The sequence below is a fragment of the Dermacentor andersoni genome, chromosome 1, assembly GCF_023375885.2.
Source record: "Dermacentor andersoni chromosome 1, qqDerAnde1_hic_scaffold, whole genome shotgun sequence".
Taxonomy (NCBI): Eukaryota; Metazoa; Arthropoda; class Arachnida; order Ixodida; family Ixodidae; genus Dermacentor; species Dermacentor andersoni.
Genome location: NC_092814.1, coordinates 303,650,981 through 303,660,791, shown reverse-complemented (window position 1 = coordinate 303,660,791; position 9,811 = coordinate 303,650,981).

The following is a 9,811-nucleotide window of genomic DNA, read 5'->3' as shown; positions in this document are numbered from 1 at the left end:
TGTTATCTTTCGTTGGAAGAATGCACATTTTTGATTAAAACCGAACTCCTGAATATAATTTCGGTGTACATATTTTCGTGCTATTTGATGAGTGAGTGAGTGAGTGAGTGAGTGAGTGAGTGAGTGAGTGAGTGAGTGAGTGAGTGAGTGAGTGAGTGAGTGAGTGAGTGAGTGAGTGAGTGAGTGAGTGAGTGAGTGAGTGAGTGAGTGAGTGAGTGAGTGAGTGAGTGAGTGAGTGAGTGAGTGAGTGAGTGTATAGGTTAGCCTCGCAGAAGGTACTGGCACTGTGCGGCTCGTGCATGCCATGTGCTGTAGGTTTCTAACAAAATTGATGGGGAAGCCTCCTGTAAAGCAGTGTGTAGCAAAATGGATATATAGGCATTTTACGAAGATAAAAAGCTTGCCCATGCTACAAGTGCCTCTCCTTTTTCAATCGGACTGAGGCTTGCACAATCAAATTTATTTTTACTCAAAAGGACGTTTGGTCTTTCCTTAGTTGAATGAACGCGAAACCTAGAATTGTTGCTTTATTATTATTAATATTTCTAAATCCCAACTGTTTACAATTAATGTAGAATACCACCGAAGCATTGCACGGCACGTAGGAAGTGGTCATGAACGTAGCTGCGCTCTCGCGTGCGCGAAAAGAAATTGCGTAATTGCGATGAAGGGGGAGTGGTGACTGAGATAATCACTGATAACTGCGTGATAATTCATGCAACTATCGGTACCCATGCTTTACGTCTTCTTTAAATCACCTTTTAAACGGGAAGAAGCGTGTATTCCGGAAAGCCAAACGGAGTAACGAACTAAGCCGGCGGTGCACTTATTCAGAATGTGCTGCTCTGTACAAGGATGCAGCTGAAAAGGCCAAGGCAATATTTTTATCATGACGCCCTTCCTACCTTACTGTCATAGGTGGTCACAACTATAACACAATATCTTTCATCGATTATAACGGTCTAGCCATTTCGAGTGCTGACAGTTGTTATCTGCTCCCCCCAAAGATGTATTTTCCCAATCTTCTTCAACTTAGGTTGTTTCCTTTCCCGATACTAATGAACATAGCTTCCCCATTCTGGATCTTTTTTTTAATATAAAGCGATTCAATGCAGCAGCTCATTCGTGACCTGAAATCGTCTTCGTCCTGCGGTGTGGATTATATCACTCCGAAGTTTTTTAAAGAGCACTGACGTTTATTCGTCAATCTTATTGTCAAAACTGTTCTCCTAGTCCTTAGAATCTTATTCCTTGCTACTTGAGTGGAAGGTCGGCAAAGTGGTACCGTTCTTTAAGTCTGGTAATGTACAGTATTCCTTAAATTACAGACCAATATCCCTCACCAGTGCACCTTGTAAACTCTTAGAACGCATAATTTATTCCCACGTGATTGCCTTTTTGGATACAAATTCATTCTCTTCCAGCAACACGGTTTCCGTAACCATTTCTCTTGTGAAACACTATTGCTTTCTTTTACATGCGAACTTTTCGCGGCATCGGACAAAGTACTAATTATTGATTGCATATTTTTGGACTTTTCTAAAGCTTTTGTTCTTGTTTGTCACTAGTTACTCTGTTTTAAGCTAAGTACATTGAGCATTGACCGCAGTACACTCGCATCGAGTTAACATCGCTTAGCTAACAGAACACAAGTTGTTACCATTGACAAGTGCAATCCTTGAGCTTCTCCTGTAACTTCTGGTGTGCCTCAGGGCTCTGTTACGGGCCCTCTTTTGTTCTTTGTTTACATAAATGACCTGCCTAATACTACTTCATCCTCAATTAAATTATTTAGAGACGACTGCGTTATTTACAGAAATATTTCCGCTAATACTGACAGTATTTTTCCACAACAAGATCTTAATGAAGTTTCCTCCTGGTGTACTAAGTGGAGCATGCTACTTAGGGCTAGCAAATGTAAGGTACCGCAAGTTTCCCGTAAAACTAGTTGTATTAGCGTTCCCAAATATCTTATTAACGGTAGTGTTTTGCAAAATATTTAATGCTATAAATATTGTGGCGTTAAATTTAACTCTAACCTTTCATGGTAGAGTCATGTCAATTACATAATCAACAATTCCAATCGCACGCTCGGCTATCTACGGAGAAACTTTGTCAGGCCACTTTCCCTTCTAAAACTCCTTCTTTATATAAATCACTTGCTCGTTCAAGGCTCGAGTATGCCAGTTCTGTGGGGGATCCCGGCATTGACCATCTTATCCATACTTTGGAATCTGTCCAAAATCGCAGCGCGCGTTTCATTCTTTCAGATTATGCCGCACATCTAGTGTATCGCCTATTAAAAGAGCTTTTAGCCTTCCACCTCTTTGTTCACACAGAAAGCTGCCTCGCTTAGTTTCTTTTTCATAAAATCTACCACAATCTGTAATTCAGACATGATCTTCTTTCCAAGCCATCCTACGTATCAAACAGATTTCATCGTCCACACAAAGCACATGTTCATTTCTCCTGTACAAAGTTCTTTTATGATTCTTCTTTCCAAGTACCTCGAAAGACTGGAACCATCTGGCCACATCTGCCCAAATGACCGATGTAATAGCATTTAAAGCTACCTCTGAAGGTTATTTATACTATTAGCAGTCACATTATTTTGCTCTTGTTCTCTGTGTATATTGTTACCCACTCCGTTCTGTAACAAATAAATTCGGGCCTTGAAGGTATTGATAATAAATAAATTAATAAATAAATAAATAAATAAATAAATAAATGTTTACCTTTACGGATAGCGCGAAGCATGGTAGGACATTTACGGCGCCTTATGCCACGTACAAGCAAAAATAAGCACCAAATGCCAATGACAGAGATATCATAAGAAGCCAACAAACAAAGACACCAAGGACAACACAGGGGAAATTACTTGTACTTATTAATTGAAATAAAGAAATTATAAATTTATGGAAATGAAAGTGGATGGAAAAACAACTTACCGCATGTCGGGAGCGATCCCACGTCTTCGCATTACGCGTGCGGTGCTCTAACCAATGGAGCTACCGCGGCACCATTTCCCCATCCACTTTCTTGGGTATTTATGTTTTTACTACTAGAATTAACTTTGGCAGTGTTAGCCAGCACCACCGCTCACAAACATTGGCGGGGGATGTGGAACATCCTTTGTGCCACAGGCGTAACGAGTACGTGATCATTTAGGGCGAAGGCAACTGGCCAATAAACCTATACACGCTACCTGAAGGCATCAATGTTGCCGGATTCGAGACCTTCGTTATGGAATGAACGAGAAGAAAGGGGCTGATCCGAGGAGCCCCATTTTTATTAATCATATCATAAGAAGCCAACAAACAATGTCATGACCAAGGACAACACAGGAGAAATTACTTTTACTTACTAATTAAAGTAAATAAATTACAAATTAATGGAAATGAAAGTGGTTGAAAAAACAACTTGCCCCCGGTGGGGAACGATCCTACGTCTTTGCATTACGCGCGCGCTGCTCTAACAACTGAGCTACCGCGGCGCCGTCTTCTCATCCACTTCCTGGGGTACTTTGAAACAAATGACAGAAGCGCTTGTTTGCGACACACACTGATCCGTTGCTGTTTCTTTCTCTCTCTCTTTCTCTCTCTCTCTCTCTCTGACAATCTACTAAGCCGCAAGAATGACCATTCTCTGCCGAACGATGAGATCTCAATTTATCGGAAGACCATATTTCATAAATTTCTACAGATATGTGAATCATCAGTGTTCCGAACAGCAAAATGTGCCGGCAAATGGATTGCTGTTCCAGTTAATAGTCCTCCCTGCTGCACTTTTCCGCAGTACCTAAGCATAATACCTAGAGCCGCAATTACTTTCGCTGCAGATATTGCATACTGTAGTTATTTCTCATAGCTGGCGGGAGCCGAAGAGTTTCAAGTGAAATGTGGCAATTTGAATTAGTGGTTATATTTAATTCTCTAATGGTCACATGTCCCTGAAGTCATTAATTGGGAATTTAGTAAAAAGAAATAAAGTTAGTGAAAGAGAAAGAAAGAAAGAAAGAAAGAGAAATTGCACCCAACGCGGCGACTCAGTGACTGTATGGCCTTCCACTGCTGACGAGGTCGGCGATTGAACTCCCGGCCCCGGGGGCCACACTTCGAAGACGGCACGATGAAAAAACACTCGTGTACCATGCTTTGGGGGCACGATACAGCACCCCAGGTGGCAGAACATTATCTCGAGTGCCCCCTACGGCGTCACTCACAGCCCGTGTATTGTTTTGAAATAATTTTAGTGAGATTCTGTCAATATGTATTGACGATTGTCGGCCAAATTCTAATCTCCTCCGCGGCAAGGTTGGTCAGTAAAGAAATCGCAGTTTCGCCTGAAAGGCACAGCACTGATCGGCATAGCAAATCAGTAGACAGCTATACAAAGTCATGATAACAGTTTTATCAGCCGTATAAACTTGGAAGCATTCGCTTACTAAATGAATTAACGAGCATCGTATGAGCGCGCCCAAGCAAACACGAACACATGACACTCGATGAGCGCGGACATTCGCTGTCAAAACGCTGGCGTGGGCAAGCGAGGCAGCAGCAGCGAGCGAAGTGACCTTCGTGCGGTCTATCGCTTCAACGCAAAAGCGACGACGACACAGCGCGCACAAAGGTATGAGCCGTCTGCATATTCCTCTCAAGATAGGGCGCGCGCGACCGCGCGCAGCCGTTCAAAGTACGCACTTGCTGGCGAAGTTGAAGCGCCGCCCCCCCCCCCTCCTTCCCGCGCTGCCTCCCCTCTTGTTTCCATATATTGCGCGCGAGATTGGGCCGCGATCGCTGGTTCCCCTTGCGCCCGGTCGCGAAATGCGCAGTTGTTGCAGGAGCACAACGCCACCCCCCCCCCCTCCTTCCTTCCCTCCCATCCCTTCACATCCTTTGACGCGACGGAAGACGGCGCGTTTGCTTTCCGCTTTCTTCTTTCGAAACACAGAAGAGAGCATTCGTTTCTATGCTCTATATCAATGACGTGAAACAAAGAATATGATATCAAAGGTCTCCTTGCGACCAGAGTCATCACACGCAGCATTGTGGGTCCATCCTATAGGCGAAATACTTCGTAAAGTGGTACTGCTGGACATAGGCCTCCTAAACAAACATCTAGGGCGAGACTGGAGAACATCGACAACGTACTAGCTGCAACACCTGATAAATACATACTAAAAAAAAGCAGAACATAGTTGGACTTCCGAAAGCGAGACTCAAAAGGAAAGGAATGCGCTTAGTCAGGGATAATTTTAGTTCATCATAGACGTCATCTGCCGGCTACAACCGTTTGCCGCGTCTGCTTGAACTGAAACAAACGAGTCATCGCAACGTGGGATCCTTTTTTACAGGGCCTGCAATTCTTCCATCTAGCTACAGACGTCTGCATCGAGCGACGGCTCGTTGCTGAACGCATCTGACGTGCAGTGAAGCACGGCCGTCTCTCCAGCGCCTGTCGACAGCCAAACAAACAATAATTTATCGGCATCGCACAGAGGAAAAAGACAAAAAGACGCGAGTCGTACCAATGAGTCGACATCGCCGACTACTTGTTTCAGACCCTCAAAACTACCGCATCCCCCTCCCTCCGCACACACATACATATCCCCCCCCCCAAGTCCTCTGCCTTCTGGCCGTGTAATTGGAAGCACAGGCGGCGGCAGCGCCATCGGCAGCACGGCGCCCGGCCAATCAGAGCACTTAACCTCGTTACCAGAGGGGCGCCGCTGTCATCGTCGTCTGCTTACACGGTTAAGGCGCACTTTCTCCGCCGAGCTTGGCGCCGCACGCACGAACGCACACGACGAGATGACGCCATGTCCTCCCTCCGCTATCCCGGCGTCCCACGTAAATCAAGACGGCTCCTCCGCCCTCCTTAGTGCACGTGACCACGAAGATGCGACCTTCGCCACGTGTTCTTTTCCGTACTCATAAGCAATCTTCCCAACGAGAATACGAGACCCGACTCAGCAAGTGATCCGCAGATTAGGATTTTTTTTTAAATGTAAGCAGTTTTGCGCTAAGCCTGATCCACTGACTGCGATAGTCAGTACTGCTGATGATGTTGACGATGATCACAGAAACAGTGGCGCATACGGATTACTCTGGAGCACAGTGCCCTACCATAGCTCCTTTTCCTCTGTTTCAGTTCGCGCATCCAGTATAGTCGTCCACCATGTCATTATTTCTTCTCTTTTCCTATTTAGAATTTTCAGCAATGTGGTCTTCTTTTCCTTCTTCTTGGTTATCTAGAAATATTCTTTCCGTGTAGGTCTACGAAAGTGAAATTCATTGCACCTTCTTTATATTTTTGCACTGAGCTATATGGTTATAACAATGGCTAGGTTTGAAGTGGTACTGTTTCGCTACATAACATGGAATGAAATCAGGCCTTAGGAGGGGCGTACTATATTTTACTTTCCTGCTAAGCCTGAGACCATTATCGGTTGTACTGAAAGCCGAGTGCCAGTTTCAGCCAGAGCAGAGCCCATAACAGCCATAAATGTAAAAATATCTATATATACAACAAAACGCTTGCAGACTGTTCGATTACAATCAAGGGAGACCCAAAGTTAGAATTTCGTTGCTCAGCAGACATGCCTGTCGATAATGCACCGAAAGGGACACACAGTGTTAGCTGCTGCTGGCTGGCTGTGAGTTCGCATTAGTATTAATGCCTTATTTTTTCACGACGTAGCTAAGATTGAATTAGTCAGAAACTATCGAAGATGATTGTCGTAATAATCGAAGGTTTTTTGCTTTATCTGCCCAGTTATCTGCCCTATACTTATTACGTGGCCTTCCAAACTCCATTTACTCCTAATCGACATTAAGACGATTCTGTAACTGTAATAGACCACCGGTTATCTGCTCTACGCAATAGATGACCAGCCCGATTCCCATTTCGTCCTCTTAATCTCTTGCTTTTATTAATCTCAAGTGAGCGATAGGTCACTTTGTAACGCGAAATGGTCGGTGGGGTTAGTAATTGCTCGTCAAACCACTCAATCGTCTGCGACGAGCCGGATATGAGAAGAAATATTACAGGGCAGGTCATTGATGTTTATTAAGAAAAGGAAGGGACCAAGCACTGCACCTTGAGGTACGTCTAAAAGCACGGGTGTTAAGGATGAAGACTCTGAGGTAGCGTGTACGAACTGTTGTCGGTTAGTTAAAAACCCTCGACTCCAGCTTAGAACACACAGATAATGTTAAGACGGGATAACTTTATTAAGAGACGCTCATGGGGGACCTTATCAAACGCTTTTTCGAAATCTAAATATATTGTGTCAGTCGGGATGTCACGATCTAGGTTTAAATGTAAGTCGTGCAAGAAGAGAGCAAGTTGCGTGTCACAGGAATAATTTGAGCGGAAACCATACTGACTTGGGCGAAAAAAATTGAAGGATGTTAGGACGTTAACAATATGCGAGTACAAAGTATGTTCCATTAATTTACAAGAGACGCTTGTTATAGAAATAGGGCGGTAGTTACTCGGTGATGATCGGCTTCCTTTCTTGAAGAGTGGGATGACCTTGCCCACCTGCCAGTCACGTGGAATTGAAGCGCTGTTAAGCGATTCCTGGAATATGAGTGATAAAAACAGGCTACACGCAGGCTACACACACTTCAACTGCGCCCTCCAAAATTAGATTAGTTCAGGTACCGTTCATTATCTCTATGTTATCTTCCTGTTAGGGCAGACAAACAAAGATTGCAGATGATATTGGGGATCGCTAAAAAGACAAATCAGTTGAAAAGCACGGCGTTTAAACGAAGCGCATGTGAGAAAAAACGTGGGAGTACGAACGCCAAAAGTAAACGGGCTCGATAATTGTAGAGGAACGGACGCTTCAGCGCTGTGTTCGGCAACTTTGACAAGGCCTTGGCGTGCTGGTATGGGTACCGCCCCAGATGTTGGAGTCACCCGAGTCTTCCCGTCCGAAGTCATGTCTCGGTGAGACGCCACCGTTGACAGCCAGGACCAGTGCACGGCTTGCCGTATGGCCACGTCCACGTCAAGCAAGCGCTCAGTGCCATGAGTACGCGGGTCAGGTCAGTGATCGTGACACGGAGAACATCACGGAGCCGTATTTGGCGGCATTGTTTGATCATTTCTTTAGGAACGCAGGGGCAGTGACCATACCCATGAACCACACCTTGTGCACATGTTCTAGAATTCTGGAAAATATTGAAGAGTGCCGCTGTTGCAGAAGCTTGTAAGAAGAAAGTCGAAGGAAAGCTTTGCTAGCTATTCAGCCTCATAGGCTTTTGGTTCCAGTAATCTTGTTATCGCATTCTCTGTTTATGTTTGTGTGTTGAAATGAAGTTTCTTTTGTTATAAGCTCCCTTGCATACGAATGTTCATTCTGTCGAGTGCGGCGACAGGCCAGGTATAGCGTGACGCTTCCTCTTCTTATTCCAAATGCTCATATTTGTTCGCGAGCAGAAGCCGCAGTTCATCTGCATTTACCCTGACACTATCGATATTAGCTTGTTCACTCTTGACTTATTTTTGCTAGTTAACCTGTGATCACTGCCTTTTACCTTACCTAATGATTCTACATCCTGCACAAGGCTGGAGTCCGCGCCGAGTACGAAATTTACTTAATTTGTTGTTGCCCTGTTAGGACCTTTCCCGACCAGTCGCGGTGGCTTAGCGGCCATGGTGTTGCGCTGCTAAGCACGAGGTCGTGGGATCATATCCCGGCCGCGGCGGCCGCATTTCGGTGGGGCCGAAATGCAAAAACGCCCGTGTTCCGTGCATGGGGGACACGGTGAAGATCCCCTGGTGGTCAAAATTATTTCGTAGTCCCCCACTACGGCGTTCCTCATAGTCAAATTGTGGTTTTGGCCATAAAACTACAGATTTCAATTCAGGACCTTTTCCGGTCCTATTAATTATTTTCATTTGCAGCTTATATCTTTCCGCGAACTCTACCAGCATATCTCCTCTGCTGTTCTTACAGTTCATGCTATTGTTTCCAATTGCCTGTTCCCAATCTTCATTCTTCTCCAGTTGGCCATCGAAATCGCCAATGACACCGAGAAGTCGCCTACCCTTTACTATCTGCAAAAATACTAGGACGTAGTATACTGCGATGATGCTGTATTGCCTCTGACCGTAAGCGCCCACAGAATCCGTACGTTGACTTTTTTTAGGCTTGTAGCGCAGCTCAGAAAGAGCAAAAAAGGAAGGTGGAAGGGGTAATGAAAGGGATCGGAGAACAGAGTCTCCGTTCCCTTTCATTACCCCTTCAGAGACTCTCTTCTTCGTTCCCTTTCATTACCCCTTCAACCTTCCTTTTTGCTCTTTCTGAGCTGCGCTAGAAGCCTAAAAAAGTCATGACATACCAACTCGCTCAAACGGCCACGCTTTTGACCGTACGTTGACGCACACAAGCACGCACACATGCACACACACACGCACACACGCACGCATGCACGCATGCACGCATGCGCACACACACCGAGTTAGGTCGGTGCCATTATCTAGTAAGTTAGTTTTACAACTCGCAATAATTCCAACGCTCCTACGATAAATACTCTATTTCTAAAAGAGCACCAAAATTATATCACGTTTTTCAGACGTCGCCAATGATTCGCGTGTGCGAGTTTTCAGACCCATATACGTAATGAATTTTTGTGGACCTTCGGAATGCAAGCAAAGGTTTTCGAAGTGAATCTAGAAACTCTGAGCAAGAAGTCTTCGCATATGTCTAGGAGTTCCACAAATGACTGCATGGTTATTGCCTTATGCTCGCCAATCACCACACCAAGTTCTGAGGACTTTAGAAATATGCCGGCAT